This window comes from Myotis yumanensis, unplaced genomic scaffold (assembly GCF_028538775.1).
Source record: "Myotis yumanensis isolate MYYU_CA2020_CCGP unplaced genomic scaffold, mMyoYum1.0.hap1 SCAF_12, whole genome shotgun sequence".
In the NCBI taxonomy this organism is placed as follows: Eukaryota; Metazoa; Chordata; class Mammalia; order Chiroptera; family Vespertilionidae; genus Myotis; species Myotis yumanensis.
In genome coordinates this window covers 46,732,012-46,754,317 of record NW_027223763.1, presented here as the reverse complement: position 1 = coordinate 46,754,317, position 22,306 = coordinate 46,732,012, and the positions used below count along the sequence as shown (strand labels likewise).

At 41.4% G+C, this 22,306-nt stretch overlaps 1 protein-coding gene across 2 annotated transcripts in view; it reads left to right on the top strand.

The window, feature by feature from the left end:
• LOC139021224 (histone-arginine methyltransferase CARM1-like) overlaps positions 1 to 22,306 on the top strand; it is a 227,150-nt gene that overhangs the window by 627 nt on the left and 204,217 nt on the right. The gene's annotated exons all lie outside the window — the stretch shown is intronic.

Here is a 22,306-nt window from a genome sequence, read left to right as displayed (position 1 = left end):
AAAATTTATTTATTTATTTTAATTTAAATTCTTTATTGTTGAAAGTATTACGTATGTCTCCGCCCCCCTCCATCCTCCCCCCCCCCCCCATTTAACCTCTCCCCGCCGCCCCCACCCCCCAGCACATGCCCTCACCCCCCTGCTATCTGTGAGTCGCTGGGAACCTCTTCGCGGGCAGAGCAGGGCAGGAACCCGTCCCCTGACTTCCCGTCCTGCTGAAGTTCGACCTGCTGGGAGGACTGGGTGGGCGTGCACCTGTCTGAGCGGCTGTCACAGCCGGTGTAGCGTGTAACTAGGGATTAATTTTTGGTTCCAAAGGTAACCTATATCGAACTCGTGCAAGTGCAATCCCCTGGGTCTCTGCAGTTGTGGGTATGTTGAGGGAATGCTTCTAACTTTAGTGGAAATCTCAGACCTTCTTGAGAATTCAAGGAAATGTATGGAACCTGGCCCCCAGAAAATGCGCTTACATAGGCACTAACTCTGGATATAATACATGGGAGAGGCGCACACCTCCTCCCCCCAGCTTGTAACCCTTTTGTAGTAAGTGCAGAGCCATCTTCCCGCCCTAACATAACATTTCAAGTCAAGTTCAGAGTGCTCTGCACTGCGGTGTGGTTCCAGTGGGGATTTCACGTAACTCACAAGTGCCATGGAAGGCTCCTCAGTGATAAGTAGAATACAAATTCACCGCTCTATCTCCAAGGCCTTATACAGCCTCTGGCACGTAGTAGGCACTCAATAAATGCTTGTGAAAGGAAAGGAGGCCTGGAAATGGGTCTTCTAACTTTATGCTCCTTTGGGAGGGGGTGGTTTGGGTATTTAAAAGAGAAGTATTAAATACCATTTGACTGATGTCTTGGGAAGCTGGAGGCTTGGCAAGAGATCAAAAGCCTTACTCAGCAACTCATTGATTTCTCTTTTAGATGCAAGAAGGAAAAGGAGTAGCTTTCAGTGTTTCTCCTGGGAATTCTGAAATGCAAGCTGCCAGAAAAGAGTTCAGTTTGCCTATTATGGTAATTTTATTTAATCTGTAGCCAGGCTCAGAGAGAAACAGAAGCAGATTTTGAGATTTACACATTGCTTGGTGTCCTACGAATTTCTTTCCTACACGTGTGCGTTAAGAAATGTGCTAGGTTAAAGGTAACTAAGGGTGTAGACTCCACAACGCGTAACCGAATGCCTGGTCTATGAGGATGTAATTATCTTACAGAGAGGAATAAGCTTTCCTTCACTGCAGTAAATCGAGTCTAGAGATGACCTCGGTGATGTGTATTAAGCCAAACTAATGGAAATGGAAAGAATAATTCAAGCTAAGGCAGGCAGTCATTGTCACCAGATTTTAACTAAATTTCTTGGGAAAGAGTTATACAAGGAAGCAGAGAACTCTCTCTCTAACAACTTGAGTCCTAAAATGTGCTCTATGTATGATCACAGTTATTAAAGCTTGCTAGTCTTCTATGGAGAATTTTTGGAGAGAGCCTATTCTGGAGTTTGTTTTTAGTAGCACATTTTATCTTATGACCAAATGGACCCCTGTGGATGGTGGCCAGGCAAAGCCAGCTTAAAAACAAATTCTAATAAACCATTAGCAGAAAGATTCTGGTATACACAAATATCACAGATTTAGTAGCAACATTTTGAATGGGTAGAATATCTCCTGGGATGAAGATTGGCCCAAATTCTTTAATGGAATTAACAGTTTCTTAGCTCACATCTAGAATTAGTTGATAAACAAGTGTACTCTGGAGTAACACTGTCTGGGTTCAAGTGCTGATGCTACTTTTCATTAGCTGTGCTGCATTTAGCAAATTACTTAAGCTTGGGTGTTTTTCATCAGTAAAATAAGGGTGATAATACATGTTAAGTTATTAAATAAAATGATGTACACACCATAGGTATAAATTAAGAGCCCAATAAGTGCTCAACTTACAAGTTTAATTTGTTCCGTGACGGAGCTCGTAACTCAAATTACTCATATGTCAAATCTTAAAGTGAACGAGTGAGACACGTGATGCTGGGCTGATGTTGGGGCGTTCACTGTGACGTTCGCTGCGCCAACTAGCTGTGGGGTATCTGAAGCTGGCTCGTAACCCGAATTTTAGCTCGCAACTCAAAGCAAAAAATCGGCCGAGTGACGGCTCGTATCTCGAAAAACTCGTTAGTCGGGACACTCGTAAGTCAAGGCCCCACTGTAATATATTTATGTTCTGTCCCCAAAAAACAGTTCCCTCCAGCTGTTCTGAGCGATAGTTAGGCTGTATTTCTGTGAAGATATTCCAAACAAGACTTAAGTTAAATCTTGGAAAAATTGAATAATCTTTCATATTCCCAACCTTAATAGCTTGTGTAAAGAATGGAACAAAAAGACAAGTCAGTTTATTCTCTTTTCAAGCCCTCTGATGTTGACAGTTATTTTATGAATGGAACACACCAGGTTATCCAGCAAGTAATTCATGCCTGCTTGTGAACTCTGGGAAGACATTCATTCATTCCTTCTCTTCTTAAATATTTCTTGAGTCCTTACCCTGCCAGGAGCCTGCCTGAGAGCATGTTTAATTCATCCTCCTGTCCCCAGAACTTTCCATAATACCTTGTATACTCAAGGCATCGATAATTTTTTCTTGAGTGAATCAGTGATCTAAATCAAGAATTTTAAAATCTTGCTAAAATAAGACTTAAAATGCTGTGAGCACTGAGAGTGCAGAATCTCAGTTGCGCCTAAATGATTGAGACACTGACTTTATTTATTGGTGTTTTAAAATACAGTCTATTAATTGAAAATTTGGGTTATAGTATGGTCATTGGATCAGAAGATGACTGCCATGGGAAAGTTAGTTTGTTACAGTTTCCAAGAGGAGGGGACACAGCACACTGTGGGTGGGGGTGCAAGGAGAAGCACCAGACTTGGTCCAGAGGCAGAGGGAGACGTGCAACTGTGGGCAGGAGCCTTCCCTGTGGTTCTGTGGGAAGGAAGGGGTGAAGCAGCATCAGCAGGTTTAGCGTGGCTAGTTTGAGTGACTTCAGTGGGTTCTGGGGTGTAGAGGCTGTCCCTAGTTGTTTAGTGCCTGCCCAAGTAGAGAGTAGCCCTTGAGTATGAGAGACCAGTCAAGTTAGTGGTTGAGGGTGAGCCCTGGATTGGTTGGCCTTTGAAAAGTGTGCTTGCAGGCGAGCTGTTTCTACCTCTAGGAATTGGCTAACCTGGGAGGGGCAGGCTTTCCAGGGGCAGCAAGGCCCCAAATGTCAAAGCATCGGAATACAGAAAATAAGGACATGGTTCATAGGAGGGAGAATCCTAATCCAAGGGGATTAGTGAGTATGCAGATGGGAGTGGATGTCTGCTAGGCTCGGAGGGGCTGTAGGTGGGAAGGGCCTGCAGATAAGGTCTTGAGTTCAGATGATGGGAAAAGTATATAAAGTGTTTTCATAGCTCAAGTGTATGAAAGAACTGGAAAATGAAGGGGAAACAAGAAGGGTAGGGGGTGGGCCTGCTTTCCACCTCCTTCTCCAATTGCTGGGGGCTGCGGGAGAAAGACATCAAGAGCTGAGACTATGTCGCACCAAGGCCAAGGCTAGAGTGGCTCTCCAGGAGAGACGATGGAACATTTTCCCTTTCTCAGTTTAGATTTGTCTTTCAATTAATCTGGAAGAGTTAGGAAAATATCTACATAAGCCACATAGACAGTCAAGTATAAAAATGCAGTGATTTTTGTCTCTGAGATATTGTAAAAGGATTCTAGGGGTTTTGTTCCCTAGTAGTTGCTCATCTCATTAGAGGAGGAAAAAAGGAACAGAGGAAAAGTCAGAGAAAAACATCCTTTGTATCACATAGGAGTTTTAATCTTCCTTCATTAAATTCTACGAAAACAGAGTTAGTAAATTGAGGCCTGTGGACAGAATCCTGAAGTCAGTCACCTACATACTATATCAGCATTCATTACTTTTCATTCAACAAATAGTTATTGAACACATCTTCATGCTAATCACTGTGCAAGCAATAAGTGAGCTGCATAAAGACCCATCTCTATGGAGCTAATATTTTAATCAGGGAGGACAATAGCCAAAGACACAGCAAGATAATTTCAGATCAAGATAAATGTTTTGAATAAAATGAGCAGAATGAAAAAAAAAAGAGAGACATAGAGAGAGAGGGAAGCCAATTTTAGATAGTATGGTCAGCGAAGGTCTCTCTGAGGAAATAATATTTGATCTGAGGCAGGAAGGATGAAAGGTGCCAGCTAAGCAAAGAGCTGGAGGAAAAGTGTTACAGGCAGAAGGAATGACAGTGAAAAGTAGAGGTCCTCAAACTTTTTAAACAGGGGGCCAGTTCACTGTCCCTCAGACATTCCACACATGCGCACTGCGGGCCCGGGACGAGTCGGTTGCTAAGCAGGACAGGCAGCGGCGGCAAAAACACCCAGCGGGCCGGATAAATGTTTTCGTCGGGCTGCATGTGGCCCGTGGGCCGTAGTTTGAGGACGCCTGGTGAAAAGGCTCTGAGGCTAGGAGTTGGTGTGTTTGAGATGGTCAGTGTAGCTGATGCTTGTTAAGAGGGATGGGGAGTAATTCAAGTTGGAGTTAGCATTCCAGTTATTGGAGCATAACAAGCTACCTGTACACTTGGTGACTTAACTATTTTATAGTGTTCTCGACGCTGTGGTTAGGAACAGGCAGTGCTTGGCCAGGTGATCTTTTGCTCCTTATGACATCAACTGGGGGTTCTCTTCGGCTCTCAGCTGGTGGCCAGCTGGTCTGGAAGAGCCAAGAAGGCTTCATTCACCTGAGCTGGTATCTGGGCAGGCGTGATGGCTCATTTTTTTGTGTTAATTGGGTGGGCCATGTGCCCAGATATTTATTCAAACATTGTACTGGATGTTTCTGTGAGGGTGTTTTGGGTGAGATGGTTTAAATCGGTGACTTTGAGTAAAGCAGGTTACCCTCCAGAATGTGGGTGGTCCTCATCTAATTAGTAGAAGGAGCTAATAGAACAAAGACTGATCTTCCCTGAACAAATAAGGATTCTGCCGGCAGTGCTTTAACTGCAACACTGGCTCTTCCCTGCACCTTCCCCCTGCCAGCCTACCCTGCAGATTTTGAACTTGCCAGTTTCCATAATTGTTTGGGTTCATTCCTTGAAATAAATCACTTTCTGTCAATATGCACACTTTAGGGTTTTGTGTCTTGGGAGAGCCTCAACTAATACAATGGCGATGAATGAAAGACTAGGACTCTCAGTGGGGAGCCCTCACACCATAGACTTCTCCCATGGAGATTCATGGTTCCAAGTGGGAGTTTTCTAGCAGATAAAGCCGGAGCTGCATTATTGTTTGTGACCCATCCCTGGCAATTAATTGACATCACCTATGTCATGCTCTATTGGCCAGAGCAGGTACAGGCCTGCCCACGTTCAGGAGAAGAGGATGTGAACTTCCCCACTTTGTGGGAGGACTGTCAGAGACATTGAGGACAGTGCTATAACATTGTCATGTGGAATGTGACTCTCATTCATTCACTCTCTCTTTCTCCCTCTTTCACTCTTGTTTTAGGGGGGGGGGGGGGGGGTGGGCTGTAATAACAGCCCTCTTCATCACCATCACTGAAAAAGCTGTCCAGAGAGCATGAGTTTTGATGTGCACCCCAATAAACTTCCTAATTCTTCCCTCATAATTTGAACCTGTCCCCACCCCCAAAAGGAAAAACACATGCAGGCCTACCACTTGGGCAGAACAGCCCAGAAAACACCTTCTCTGTAGGCAAGCACACCAGGAAACAAGGGATGAGGTGGCCGGCCTGGACAGGTTTCTGTCCTTCTCCCCAAGAGAACCCTGGGTGGGGAGAGAGACTAGAATTGTTACGGGGGCTCAGTATTTCTCAATGCAGCATGAATAGCATATGTGCTGAGACCTTCTTCATTGTGAGAGACATTGCAGAATGGTTAGCACCGTGGTTCCTTCCCAGTAAATGCCAGCAACCCCCACTCTCGTGCCCCAGTTACTGTGACAGTGAAGAACAGCCTTCATGCAAGCTAGCAGAACTCCTTTCACATGGACACAGGAGGGAGGACAAATGAACAGTCCCGTCTCCTGACCTCTCCCCTCCCCATAACCACAACCTTGGACACTCCCACACTTCTCCATCTAAACCAGCGGTTCTCAACCTGGGGGTCGAATGACCCTTTCACAGGGGTCGCCTAAGACCATCGGAAAACACATAGATAATTACATATTGTTTTTGTGATTAATCACTATGCTTTAATTATGTTCAATTTATAACAATGAAAATACATCCTGCATATCAAATATTTACAGTATGGTTCATAACAGTAGCAAAATTACAGTTATGAAGTAGCAATAAAAATAATTTTATGGTTGGGGGTCACCATAACATGAGGAACTGTATTAAAGGGTCGTGGCATTAGGAAGGTTGAGAACCACTGATCTAAACGATCTGAAAGTCACCACATCGATCTTTGGCACAGTGGCTCCCTCTCCCAAACAGTAGACCACTGCTTATGTTCACAGTCACAACCCACCTTGCAACCATTTCATCCCAGCAACTATCTAGATATTCTGGTTGCACGGAAGAGTTGCTAAAGCATGTGAAATAGTCAGAATCCTGCCAAGTAACTCCTTTCTTTTATTGTTATTTTACCAAGAGCAACGTTTACATGATTTCGTTACAGCTTTCCAAGAAATAAACTTAATGCCCCTACACTGAGACTTTCAGCTGGACCTGCCTTTGTGTTCCAGCATTATGGGCACATCAATGGAGAGAAAGCATTTCCTTCCTCTTTCAGGCTGTAGCGGTACCTCGAATGGATGACAAATGGAAAACCGTCCAAGGCCCCTGTGTATCTGAGTCTAAAGACACCAGAAGTGAAACCAGATGAAAAGACTTGTTTTCATGGTCAAATAAAGACCCTCTAACATCCCTTTCTCCTCCCATTTTCAATAGTGGTACTAAGATGGGGTCTGTATTCAGCCGACGAATAAATCAGCTCAAAGACAGGCAATCCGCTGATTAATACTTTCACTCCATGCCACTGAAAAGAGAAACAAAGCATGCGGATCTGGGGCGTAAATTGTAGATAGCACCATAGAGCTTCATTTTAAGAAGTAGTACTGAAATAATATATGATAAAAAAAGCATTAATACTGAAACCAAGAGACTATTGAGCAAGAAAAGGACACATCACTGACATCATGTTTGTGCTTTGTGTTGTGTTGTGACTGGCCCCTGGATATTTGAAATAATGAGGCTCATAACCATGTGCCAGACCAGCACCGCCCTGATGATGAAGATCCCTCTTCACTGCTTCCTCCCTCTCCCTGGAAGAGGTTGAGACTATGTCGCACAGGGTCACAGACAGGAGCACCTCCCCCCCCACCCCCCACCCCAGGGGTTTGAAGTGGATTAAGGACTGAGTCCATTCTGTCATCAGGATCCCATCTTCCCAGGGTTTTCCTCCCTCAAAATCCCTATGCCTGGGCCTGGGGCTTCCCCCCCCCCCCCTCCCCCCCAGAATTCCTTTTCCTTCCAACCTGGGGTTTCCACCTGAAGAGTTTCTGATAAAAGGTTTACCCAGCGCATTAGCATTTTAATAGACAAATCCATGCCTCAGAGCAATGACTTTAGATTCTTGAGTAGGGTCTTTCTTTCAGGTCTGAGAGATCACTGGGTATCCCAGATCACTCTCTTATTATTATGTTTATTATTATTATTATTATTATTATTTTAGCTAAACTACTCTCTTATTGTGGGTGCTAGACACATTATCTCTAGCCTCACAGTAACCTGGAGGGTAGAAATATCAGAAATTTCCAGGTTATTTTATGGGTTCATTTTGTCTCAGATATATTGTCCTCAAAACCTGTACTCCCCACTTTCCATGGCACCACCTAGGGTTTAGTTATCACCTTTAACCCAGAGTAAAGCTGGACTTCTAGCCACAGACCCATAGTTGCATTTGTCTATAGACTAAAAAGAAATTTTAAAAGTTATTTCCTTTTGGTTAATAAGTAAATAACCAAGTTGGAATCACAGGCTACAAATCACAAGTGTATTTAATGAGACACCTTCCGAGGAAGGGGAGGCAGTTGATTCAAATGCTTTTGAGAATATGAATAAGAAGCTTTAGGCATATTTTCAAATTAGGAACCATAAAGGCGAAAAGAATAAAAAGCACTAGCCAGGTCAGCTGAAAGGACTATTTGAGCTACACGTATTCTAAATATTGTCATCACGAAATTGAGTTCCTGGTCAGTCTCTTTGGTAAGATGGATAAAAAGGTCTCCAGTAACACTTCATCTTTAACTATAGAAAGCTTATTGTAATCTTCTGGGAAATATAAGTCAACCCTGAGGCTATATGAGAACTGAAAAACTGGTTTAACATGTTTGTTTTCAGAAATTGTATTTATTTATGATGTGTTTATTTTAGAAAATTGCATTTGTTAGCATGTTTATTGTAGAAAATTGAATTTATTCACCTCATTGTGTTGTACACAGCAGCGCTGAGATGAACAGCTTTCTCACTTTCTTCAGTAACTCTCCCCATACCAGTGACAGGAATTCATTTCATTTGTTGATTCATGCAATTCATATTCATTGCACACCGAGTAGGAGCCAGGTTACTATTCAAGACCCAGGGGAAATAGCAGTGTATTAGTTACCTGTTTAGTGGCTTAAAACAACACACACTGATGATCTCACTGCCTCTGTGGTCAGTAACGTCAATGGTCCTCTGCTCAGGGTGTCAGAGGCTTCAGTCAGGGCTCTGGCTGGGGCTGGGGGAAGGAGCCTCCGCAAAGCCCACGCGTGTGGGTGCTGGCTCAGCTCACCTCATCCGGGCTGTTCTCTGAAGGCTTCAGGTCCTGGCTGCCAGTTCATCAGAGCTCACCTTCAGGTTCTTAGCAGATAGGCCTACCCAGCTTGGCAACTCGTTCCATCAAAACCAGCCAGAGAGAGTCTGTTAGCAAGATGAATGTCTCAATCTTACGTGGCCTAACCTTGGAAGTAACATCCATGACTTCTGTTGTAGTTACTGATCTTCGGCCACTCCATCCTCCAGGGGAAAGGATTCCATAATGGCATGAAGTTGGAGACCGGGCTCCTTGAGGGCCATCTGAGAGTCTGCCTGCCACAAGGAATGAGCAAACCAAAGCCACCACTTCTACAGAGCACACGCGCTCTGGTGCCATTGGGGAAGCATCAAGGTTGCTGTCTGCGCTGCACTTCCGATAGGCCTGTTGGACAAAAACGTATTTGTGCTTCTAACACAAATTGTTAAACACCACGTGAAGTATTTTCTTTTTGCAAATGACTTATCAGATGTAGTCCTGTCCTGAACTCGCAGGGAGCCAGCAGTCACACTGCAGAACTGAAGCATGTGTATACAACAGCAGAAGACGGCCCTTAGCAGAGCTGCACTGGTCAGTGCAACAGAAAATAAGCTCCAGCGTGCTTTTGGTTCTGGATCCTGCGCTGCACTGTGGGTAGCTGGCCAGGGGAGGCCCCTATTGATGAAGACAAATCCCCTTGTGGTACCTGCTGTTGGATTTTTAGGGAGCTCTCCTTAGTCCTGACTTCATTCCTTTGTAGTCAGGGCTTAGCTAGCTTTTCTTTGCAGGGAAGAGGTGTATTGAAGATAAGTTTTGCCTTGTGTGTCTGTTCTCACACCAAATACTTTTATTAAATCACTAGCAGGGGAGCCAGAGTGAGCTGCTGTTTCAAATACTAGAAATTAAAGTGACGTTTTATGGAGTGAAGCAAAGAAGTGTGTACAGGATGGGAAAGGAAAAAGAAAGAGAGAAAATGGACAGTAGGAGAGAGGAAGGGAGAAGGGAGGGAGGAGGGGAGAAGGAGGAAAGGGAAAGGACAGAAGAAAGGAAAGAAGGAAGGAGGAAGCAAAGAGGGGAAGAAAAAAGTAAGGGAAGAGAACCGGAAGCTGGACCCTTACCGTGGACTTGCTGCATCTTGCCAGATAAATAAGTGGTACACTCCATGGACATTGCTGTGATCTGTACTGGCCATGGTTTAGGGCTTTAAATCATTATCTAAAACATGTCTCACGAACCTTGAAATTTCCTCAGTCGTGCGTTTAGAATTTAATTTTTAAAAGACATGGATGGAGATAGACTGTGGACAGGCTTGAGAGAACACCCGCGCCTTGGATTTCAGGTATCAGAAACATCAAAGATGAATGAAAAGCCATAGCTCAGAAAGGGAAGAGGAAGTGAATCTGAGCTGTGTGCATTGCCCTTAGCCTCAGCAAGTCTGGCTGATAACACCGCAGATTAATGTGAGGTATCCTGCAGGGACTTGGAAAAAATTGAGGCACAATTTTCAGGACCTGCCCTAAGACAATGGAGGAAAGAGCAGAGCTGAGATGCACACCCACTCACTGGGGGGCTAGTGTCTGAGGCGCCATAATGCTTCTCTGCTTGGGAAACGAAAGGCCTGTGTAATTGCTTCATGTCTTTGCTTTGGATAAAGCCTATTTCCCCTTACAGGGAAACTCATTTCTGATTTCTTTTTTTTTCTTCCTCAGAGGAGTTTTTTATCCTGTTTCCACAGATTCATGCCCTTCAGAACATGAATTGTATTTCCTTAGATTTTTAGGACTATCAGATCTGAAGAGCAGAGAGCATGTCAACTGTAGGCAATGGATATTAATTTCCTAATCTATAGAATAATAAGAGCCTTAGAAGAGAGTGTGGTGCAGAGCGGTGGATGAATCTTTGGGCTTACCTAGCAAGTACTTGCTAGAGCCAGGGCTAGAGCCCAGCTCCCCGATGCCCAGTTCCACGCTCTCTGCCGCAGGCTCCTTCGGGCCACACTCTCTCAGCCAACTCATAGGATTTTTATCTCCTGACTCCCAGGAATAGTTGTGATTTTTCTTTTTCATATTCAAGAGGGCTTTGTCTGTCTGTTTCAGAAAGCATTTGATTCTCTGATGTTCTATTTAGAATGGCAATACACTTTCTTATGTTGAAGCATTTCATCAGTTCTACTTCCTTTGCATTTCCCCACACTATGATGTGGCCCTTTACTTTCAGCTTTGTGAGATCAGGGCTTGTGTCCTAACCTTTCCAGCATTTCTAGCAAGATGTACAGTAGGACCTGGTTCTAGTGGGTAGAGTGATGCAGCATCTGGGTCAGAAAGTACAAGTTTTTCTAGGAAAATACGGACCTAGAACCCATATGAGCTTTACTCAGCCATTAATAAAGTGAGAGAATTTTTCTGTAACCTTTCTCAAAAATTAATCAAGTTTCTCCTTACTTTTATTGGTTAATTTTGTTCCACTTGGAGTAAACTCTTCCTAATCATAATGTGTGCCTGAACTTTAAAATAAAAAAAATAACATGACAAGAGAAGGGAGTCAGTGGAGCTAATTTGCAATGTCTACCTCAACAAAGCATTATTTAATGGAATCATCTCTAAGCTTTCACACACATGCCCCCCCCCCCACTTCTTTCTTAAATGTGTTGTCATGCTTTTAGTTAGTATAGTTCACATGGGGCCAAACATATTTGCAATCTTTAGCTAGCACCCACCTTTCAAAACAGCCCTGAAATTCCTAACAAACCCAAAAGTTTCCCTTAGAAATCTAGAGAGGAAAGTTTTCTCAATGTAGCTTAGATCCCAATAAATAGGGACTTCATGCCATTTGCAGCAGGATGATTCCTACTCTTGATCGTTTGATCTAAGAGGAACAGAGACTGTTGTCAGAAGTTGGTGGACCTAGAGTCTGCAGCTTATGAAAAGGTGCCTTCTTGCCCTTACATCTCTTGACATGTCCTCCTTGACTATCTCCTTGGAGACCATTAGCTCTTAAATTTATAGAGTGAAATTTCTAAGCCAAAAAAGCCAGTCAGAGAAAGACAATTATCACACGATCCAACTCATATGTGGAATCTACTGAACAGAATAAACTGATGAACAAAATAGATCCAGAGACCTAGAAGCATGGAACAGACTGTCAAATCTCAGAGGAAAGGTGCGGGTGGGTGGGAAGAGATCTACTAAAGAACTTGTATGCATATATGTATACATAACCCATGACACAGACAATAGGGTGGTAAAGGCCTGGGGTAGGTGGGCTAGAAGAGGTCAATTGGGGGATAAAAGGGAACATATGTAATACTTTTAACAAAGATTTTTAAAAAATTCATTGTTATGTTTTAAAAAGATACCAGTAATATATACAGAATAAGAGGCAAGAAACATAACACAGATAAATTGAGGCATGAGAGGCAGAGTAGTGAAGCCTTGAAAGAAACATGAACCCCTGTCCATCCTATCTAATAAAGAGGAAATATGTTAATTGACCCTCACACCATCACAAAGATGGTGGCACCCACAGCCAATAATGAGGGAATATGCTAATTGACTGCCCAGCCCTCAAAGATGGTGGTGTCCACAGCCACAAGATGCCGGTGCCCAGCCTTAGCCCTGCCTGGGCCACAGGTGCAACCCAAGGTGGGCCTAGCCGCTCCACACACCTGCCTCCGGAGTCCCCCAGTCCCCTCAGCCCCCCAGCCGCCCAGGGTCGCCCGAGGCACAGGTAACCAGGGCCAGCCGAGGCTTGCGCTGCTGACAGTGGGAGCAGCAGAGGTGTGATGGGGCATCTCCTTCCCCTCATCACCGAGTCACCTCCCGCCCCTGAGGGCTCCCGGACCATGAGAGGGGCCAGGCCGGGCTGAGGGACCCCCACTCCAGTGCATGAATTTTCATGCACCAGGCCTCTAGTCTTCTTATAAGAGCCTTCAGTAAAAGTCTTTTATTGGAGACCACTGCACCATGTAACTGCTCCCCAACATTCTGCTTTCCCTTTTTGTCTCACATTTTTCACTTTTAGCTAGTTATCTAGCTAGTGTATGGTGGTAGGAATCCATCTTTTTGGACAGACCTCCCAATACGTGTAAGTCTTCTGTGATTCTGGCACTCATTTTTCCTGTGTCATTTCAGGTATAACAGTGTACACCCACGAGAACTAGTAAAGTGTTTTGATATAGGTATGACAAGGGTTGGAAACTAGGGTTCTCACAGCTGACAGTCATTAGAAATGTTGTGTGTGGTGACACAGCATTATTAAACATTTAATTTGCTGGACAGTTGATGTAATGGTGATAGTATAAATTGTACTCTCCCCAAATGTCCTTCCCACCCCAAACAAAAATAACAATAAGAACTAAAACTCATGCTTTCAGCATAACAAGAAGACAAATACTGTCTAAACTTCAAAATACCTGCAGCTACAAAAACAAATACAAAAATCTCGTTGAGTTTTCTCCATCCTCCTGGGTTACAAGGGCAACCCCTGGAAAATCGCATAGAAGAGAGAAGGAAGAACTAGCAGCAGGCCTGATAGGATCTAAAATCATTACCATAAAGGGAAGGTTCACTATAAGAGTGAAAACAAAAAAAGTGATCTAGTAGATTAGGAAACTGAAAAGAGGGAAGAAATGTAAAATTTCAAACAGGTGTCAAGAGACAATTTTAGAAAGATAACACTTCAGGAGACAAGAAGTTTAAAATGGAGAGGCACCCTTTGAAACCACATGTAGAAGAGAAATTTTAAAGAGCACGTTGGTAATCCTACAAGGCAAGAGAAAAAAAGCGAATAGTCCCAACCCTAGTGCCCTGATTCTAAAAAAAAGGAACCATCCAGTAAATCAGCCACATTTCAATCCTCAGAGAGGAATGGATTTTTGAACTGGGTATCTCTCAAACTGCTCCCAACCCTAGTCCCATACACAGACGTACAGAGGCACAAACAGTTTTCATTTATAAATAACTACCATAAAAATATAGCAGGAAATGAGAACCAAATTAATTCAGCTGATGAACATTCCACTCACTAACTGGAAAGGAATGAAATATTCTCAAGTAAGCATTTGGGGATTTGAAAAGCAAACCACTTTGAAACGGAAATTTAAAACCAAGAACATGAAATGGACATATAATGAAAAAGACTAAAACGAGGATTGATTACATTCAGGAAAAACAGAGAAGAAATAGTCTAAATTATATAGGAAATGAAGAGTAATTTAAGAATTCCCTAAGGAATAAAATATTCAAACAAAAGTTAAGAGCATTGAAGAAAAACAGGAGAACATCAAGAGAATAACAAATGAGATTAAAAGATAAATTAAAAGAATAAAAAAGTGTTTTAAATGAAATGCATGTAAAGATGATCCAATTAGATATAATTGGAGTCCCTGAAAGAACATACAAAAGATACAAAACAATGGAACAGAATTAATATTTAAAATTATGATTTTAAAAATACCTTTATTGAAATAGAAGGTTAAACAGACCAATTTCCATCAAAGAAATAGAGAAGGAATCACCAAACCTGGATGGTTCACTGGAGAATTCTATTAAACATTCAACGACCACATAGAGCCAGTGTTCTATAACTTACCTAAAGTGTCAAATTCTTTTAAGGAAGTAAGCTAATGGCAGACTAATTAGAAAGTTATTACTAATATCACTTATGAATATTGATGCAGAGGTACTTAATAAAACATTAGTAATCTAAACCAAACTTCTCAATAAAACCTGATAAACCATCATTAAGCAATTTATTTTTAGGAGTGCAAACTTGGTTCCCTACTTGGAAATCCAGGAAAATGATATACTATATTAACAGATCTAGAGCGAACAAAGATCATATGAATATCTCCAAAGGTGCTAAAAAAAGATTTTGGACAAAATTCAACTTAATAAAAAATATATTCCGTTCTTAATACAAGTATCCTACTTAATGGATGGAAAATACTAGAAGCACTTCCACTAAGATTAAGAACAAAGAAAACATGCCTTATGTCTCCATTACTATTCAACCTTGTCCTGGAAGTAATAGCCAGGACAATTAGAGGGATGAGAACTGGAAAGAGAAAGCAATTTATATTTGCAGATAATATGATCATGTACCTGGAAAACCCTAGGGGAACAATGGTAAAAGTTTCTTCAATAATAAAATAATTCAGTAAAGCAGCAGAATATAAAACTAACATAAGGAAATGGAAATTACTAGTGATTAGATACAGAAACAATAACCAGTTTGTGAATATAATGGGAGAGAAACCTCATTTAAATAGCAACAAAGGAGATTAAGTACTTAAAGTTAATTCAACATTAAATTTGTAAAAACTAAACAAGGCAGTCTTTAAAACACTCCAGAAAGACACAGAAGCATGTGAATAAATTAAAGACTGCCTCCTCTGTTCTTGGAAAGGATGACTCACATCATAAAGATGTCACTTTCCCTAAATTAATTTAAAAGTTTAACACTATCCCAATAAAATAACAAACTTTTTGTTTAAGTGAAATTGGATGACTTAATATGAGAGTTTATATGGGAACAGTACATAGCTAGGAGAACATTAAAAAAGAAGAACTATGCCGAAACAGTACCCCTACCATATATTAAAAAAATACCACAAAGAGAGAACTCCCCTGCTTGGATTTCTTTCTTCCTCAGAGAATAAGAAATCTGTCTTTCTCTTCATATAATTAAAACAGGAAGAGAAAGACAGATCAATGGAATAGAATAAAAGCCTAGCAGTAGACCCAAGACTACCTGGAACTATAATATAAAGATGTCATCTCAAATCTTCAGACCAAAGATAGATTTTTAATAAGTGATTCTGGGACAACTGGTTAGCCATTTGGAAAAAGATAAAATTAGATCATACACATCACACACAAGGATAAACTCCAGATGGATCTGAAACCTAAATATAAAAAATAAAATCATATAAGTACCAGAAGAAAACATACATTCTTCTTCTTTTACCTGCATGAGGAAAGATGTGATTGGTCTCAAAATACTGATGCAGTTAAAGAAAGTATTAATAAAATTTAATGTAGAAAAACACAAAATGTTTGCAGTTCAATGCATAACTGACAAACTGAGAAGATTTTGCAATATATATCACAAAGGTAATATCCTTAATATATAAGGCAATCTTAAAAATAAGGGGGAAATTCAGTAATGTGCAAAATATATTAACAGATAATTCATAGAAAAAGTGAAAAATGGTCTTTCAATGGTAGCTGAATGGATGCGGTAACAAGATCCATATATATGCTATATACAACAGACCCACTTCGGAACAAAAGGCACATACAAACTGAAAATAAAGAAATGGAAAAAGATATTTTATACAAATGGAAATGAAAAAGGCTCGGGGTAGCAATATTTATATCAGACAAAATAGACTTTAAAGCAAAAGTTATAATAAGAGACAAAGAAGGAGAGTACATAATGACAAAGGGATCAATCCAACAAGAGGATATAATCCTTGTAAACATTTATGCAACCAACATAGTAGCACATCCTATATAATAAAAGGCTAATATACAATCAACCAAACAGTGGATCGACCAGTTGCTATGACATGCAACTGACCACCAGGGGGCAGACGCTCAATGCAGGAGCTGCCCCCTGGTGGTCAGTGTGCTCTCATAGAGGGTGCGCTGCTCAGCCAGAAGCTGGGCTCATGGCTGGTGAGTGCAGCAGTGGTGGTGGGAGGGCCTTCGTGGCAGCGCTAAGGATGTCCAACTGACTGCTTAGGCCCACTCCCCATGGGCCTAAGCCATCAGTTGGACATCCCCCAAGGGCTCTAGGACTGCGAGAGGGTACAGGCTGGGCTGAGGGACACCCCCCCCCCTCCCCCCAGTGCATGAATTTCATGCACTGGACCTCTAGTAAATATATAAAACAAATATTGATGGATATAAAGGGAGAGAACAACAGTAATACAATCATATTAAAGGAGCTTAACATCGTTGACATCAATGGATAGATCTTCCAGACAGAAAATCAACAAGGAAACAGCAGCCTTAAATGACACATTAGACCAAATGAACTTAATTGATATTTATAAAGCATTTCATTCCAAAGCAGCAAATATACATTATTTTCTAGTGCATATGGAACATTTTCCAGGGTAGACCACATGTTAAGCCACAAAACAAGTTTCAATAAATTTAAGGAGATTGAAATAATATCCAGCATCTTCTCTGACCACAATGATATGAAACCAGAAATCAATTATAAGAAAAATATCTATAAAATACACAGACACATGAATCTAAATAATGTTACTAAGTAATAAATGGGTTAACAATAAGATCAAAAGATATACCAAGACATCAAAAGCTACATGAGGAAATCAAAAGATATACTGAGACAAATGAAAATGAAACCATAACAAACCAAATCTGTGGGACACAAGCAAAAGCAGTCCTAAAAAGGAAATTCATAACAATATAGCCAACCGCAAAAACAAGAATCTCAAACAACCTAACCTTAAACCTAAAGAAAAAAAAAAAAAACTTGGAAAAGAACAATAAAGCCCAGTGAGTAGAAGAAGAAAATAGTAAAGATCAGAGCATAAATAAACAAGATAGAGTTTAAAAAAATACAAAATGATCAATGAATCCAAAAACTGGTTCTAAAAAAAAAGCAAGCTTAATTAACCTTTAACCAGACTCATCAAGAAAAAAAGAGAGAGAACCTAAATAAATAAAATCAGAAGTAACAATTGACACTACAGAAATAGAAAGGATTATAAGAAAATACTTTGAATGATTATATGGCAAAAAATTAGACAATCTGGATGAAATGGATAAATTATTAGAAATATACAGTCTTCCAAACGGAATCAAGAAGAAACAGAAAATCTGAACAGACTAATTATAAAGAGTGAATCAAAGTAGTAATAAAAACTCCCAGTAAAGCAAAAGTCCTGGATGAGATGGCCTCACAGGTGAATGTTACCAAACATTCAAAGAAGAGCTAACACTTGTCTTTCTCAAAAAAAAATTCAAGAGTAGGGAAGATGCTTAAGATTCCACCAAAAAACTACTAGAACTGATAAATGAATTCAGCAAAGTTGCAGGATACAAAATAAATACTCAGAAATCACTTTCATTTTTATAAACCAATAATTAACTATCAAAAAGAGAAGATAATCCCATTTATAGTTTCATAAAAAAAAAAATAACATACCCAACAATAGCTTTAACAAAGGAGGTAAAAGACCTATACTTGGAAAATTATAAGACACTAAAGAAAGAAATTAAAAAAGATACAGATAAATAGGAGCATATCCATAAGTGGATAGGAATTATCAACATCACTAAAATGTCCATACTGCCCAAAGCAATATATAGATTCATATGCACTTGAAGAGAATGTATATATTCTGTTGCTTTGGAGTAATATGCTCTGAAGACATCAATTATATAATCTGATCTAGTGCTGTTTGGAAGATCTATCCATTGATGCGGTGTATGATTGTATTACTGTTGATCTCTCCATTTATGTCTATCAGGATTTGCTTTACATATTTAGGTGCTCCTATGTTGGGTGTATAAGTGTTTATAAGGGTTATATTTTCTTGTTGGAGTGCTCCCATTATCACTACAAAATGATAATTATTTAGTGACCTTCTTTGTCTCTAGTGTAGCCTTTCTTTTACAGTCTATTTTGTCAGCTATAAGTATTACTACCCCAGCTTTTAAAAAAATTTTTTACACAAAATATCTCTTTTATTCCTTTACTTTTAGTCTGTGTGTATCTTTTATTCTGAGGTGCGTCCTTGTAGACAGCATATGCATGGAACTTATATTCTTATCCATTCAGCTACCCAATGTATTTTGATTGGAGCATTTAAGCCACTTACACTTAATTATTTATAGGTATGTATTTATTGCCATTTTATTCTTTTAACTATGTTCCTCTCTTTTATTATTCCTCTTCCTCCTCCTCCTCCTCCTCCTCCTCCTCCTCCTCCTCCTCCTCCTCCTCTTCCTCCTTCTTAAAGAAGACCTTTTAGCATTTCTTATAATACTGGTCTGCTGGTCACGAACTCCTTTAGCTTTCTGTTGTCTGGGAAGCTCTTTATTTCTTCTTTAATTTTAAATGATAGCCTTGCTGGATAAAGTAGTCTTGGTTGTAGTATTGCTTTTGAATACTTCAAGCCAATCTCTTGGTTGTAGTATTGCTTTTGAATACTTCAAGCCAATCTCTTCTCATCTGCAAAGTCTCTGTGGAGAAATCAGCTGACAGTCATATGAGAGCTCCCTTTTAGGTAACTGTCTTTCTCTTGCTGCTTTAAGATTCTTTGTCTTTAACTTTTACCATTTTAATTACGATGTACCTTGGTGGGCATCCTTGGGTTCATCTTGTTTGGTACTTTTCTTTATGCTTCCTGGACTTCTGTGTTAGGGAAGTTTTAACTCATTTCTTCAAATATGTTCTTGAACTCTTGCTCTCTCTTTTCTCCTTCGGTTATCCCTATGATGTAGACATTGTTATATTTTGTGTTGTTCTAGAGGTCCCTTAAACTATCCTCATTAAAAAAATTATTTTTCTGCTTCGGTTGGGTGGGTTCTGCTACCTTGTCTTGTAAATCACTGATTCAGTCCTCTGCTTCATCTAATCTATTGTTTATTCTTTCCAGTATATTCTTCATTTTAGATATTCTTCATTTATGATTGATTATTTTTTATTGATTTCAGAGAGGAAGGGAGAGGGAAAGAGAGATAGAAACATTCATGATGAGAGAGAATTTTTGATTGGCTGCCTCCTGCACAGCCCCTGCTGGGGATCAAACCTGCAACCTGGGTATGCTCCCTGACCAGAATCAAACCATGACCCTCTGGTTCACAGGTCGATGCTCAACCACTGAACCACACCTGACCGGGCTATGATTGGTTCTTTATTATGGTTTTATGTCCTTTTTCATGCTGTTGTAGTTCTCAGAAAGTTCCTTAAGCATCTTTATCACCCTGTTTTGAACTTTGTATCTGGTAAATTGTTTGTGCCTGTTTTATTTAGCTCTTTTTCTGGAGATTTCTCCTGTTCTTTAATTTGTGGCATGTTTGTTTGTCTCCACATTTTGGTTGTCCCTTGGTGTTTGTTTCTCTGTATTAAGTAAATCTGCTATGTCTCCCAATCTTTGTAGGGTGGGCTACGTTGTACATGGGATCGGTGGCACAGTCTCCTTGATCATCCAAGCGGGGTGCTTCAGGAATGTCACTTGTGCGAGTTATGTGAGCCCTTCTGTTGTATTTGAGTCTTGATTGCTATTGGCCTGTTTGCGTGTGGGGGCAACCCTCAGGGTGGCTTACTCTGAGGATCAACCATAACCATAGTGTACAACCTGTTGTGCAAGTCCTGACAACTCAGAAGGGAAGTCACCTCAGCAGGTCTAGTGCCTCCCAAGATCTGCCTTTGCATATGCTGCTTATGAAGCCAATTGTCTCCTGCTCTGATGTTGTGTGAAGCTGACCACTGTGTTCTGGGGCCTCTTGGGAGAGACTCTGGGATAGGTCAGTGTCAGATGCTGCCTGTGACTGGCCATGGGCCACCTGTTTTAAGCTGCCACCGTTTGTGGCTGCCTCTGCTGGACCTGGGTGTGCATGGCCAAGGTCATGTATGAAAAAAGACATATGTACCAAGGCCAGCTTCCCCAGCACTGAGTCCTGTGGCAGGTCAAAAAAAGGCCCAAAACTCCCAGAGATCCTCCTTTGCCTGCCTCTACTTGTAGAGGGTAGCAGTACTTACATCTACATGGCTGCCTGTCCCCTCAGTCACTGAAAGAGCTTCTGACAATAATCACGTTCCACCAGGAAGGTTCGCATTGAGTCACCAGGTAGGGGTGAGGTTCAATCTCGGTGCCAGTGCTGGGTCTGAGCAAACTCAGCAGATTTCTCAGGGTATACCGAGCCTAGCTGCCACCCACTGGGTGTCTGCATACCTTTGTGGTGAGGCCAGGTCTCAGGAAGCTGTCAGGGTTTTTTTTTTATATCAGGTTTTAAGCAGAATTTATCAGGCTTAAGCAGGCCAAGATTTCGCTGTATGAAGGTAAGGCTCTGCAACTGTCATTCACGCAAAGCAAAAATGACTACCATCCTAGAGCCATACAACTCAGTTTTTCTCAGATTCTGCCAGGAGCCTGCGCTCAGTAGGGAGTCAGAATGGTGGGGTTAATGTGTATCCCATGGGGTGGAGCGCCAGTCATGCTTGGTGGCGGGAGGGAGGAGTGGCCCCTGCTTCACAGCCACACAATTCAGTCACTGACACCCCTGAGTCTGCCTGTGCCTGTACACTCCTGAGCAGGCAGCTGACTCCTCAGTAGGGTGTGAGCTGTGCAGGTTGGGACAACAGGTGGGGCTATTGCATTCACCCAGACTGATAGCATAAGGAGGGGAGAGTTCCACCCAAGAAAGATGGTGTTTACAGTGTGGGAGAGGGACTTAGCACAGAGGTTCTGGCAACTGTCCCTTCAGCTCTCTTCTCAGAGCCCCAAGCCGCAGACTCTCCTCCTGCACCTCTAGTCTGTTCTACCCTCCCTCCACAGGAGCCCATGCTGAGTGTCTGTGAACAAGATTTTGTGTGTTAGCCCTTTAAGAGTGTGCCTGTGTCTCTAGCAGATTTCTGTCTCTCCCTGGAAGACAGACTCCCTACTGATTTTCACTGCCAGATGTTATATGGGTGCCTCTTATGGGCTCTGATGCTCTGGGTTGGGGGTCCTAGCATGGGTTTGAGACTTTATGACCCTAAAGGGGAACCTTTACAGCTGAGATGTCACTTCTAGGATCATAGCCGCCAACTGTGGGAGCGGGGCCAGCCCTTTTCACATCCCCGCCCATCCTACCAGTCTTGCTGTAGCTTCTTTTATAAATCTTTGATCTTCTGCAAATCCGTGATCTTCTGTAAATCCTTCATCTTATGACTTCTGATCAGGGAGTCTTCAGTTGCTTATTTTGGTTGATTGATCTGTGTTTTAGTTATCATTCCAGTTTGGTCCCAAGAGGAGGTGAATATAGTTTCCACCTACTCCCCTGCCGATAGAAACATCAGTGTGTGGCCTACCCTAGAAAATGTTCTATATGCACCGAAGAGAATGTATATTCTGTTGTTTTGGAGTAAAATGCTCTGAAGTTGTCAGTTATATACATCTGATCTAGTGTGTCATTTAAAGCAGCTGAGAGATAAACATCTGATCTAGTGTGCCACTTAAGGCTTCTGGCCCGGTGTGACGAACCCGGGCATAATGCTCCAGGATGGAGTTCTTCCCTGCGTCTTGAATCCTGCTTGGGTGTTTTCTGTTATCTTGTCCTCTAAATTGGTGATTTGATCTTCTGTTTCGTCTCACCTGCTATTGATTTCTTCTAGTGTGTTCTTCATTTCCACTATTGTATTCTTCATTCCTGACTGGTTCTTTTTTAATGGTTTATTTGTTGTTGTTTTCTATGCTTGCTATCTCTTTAAGTTCTCACT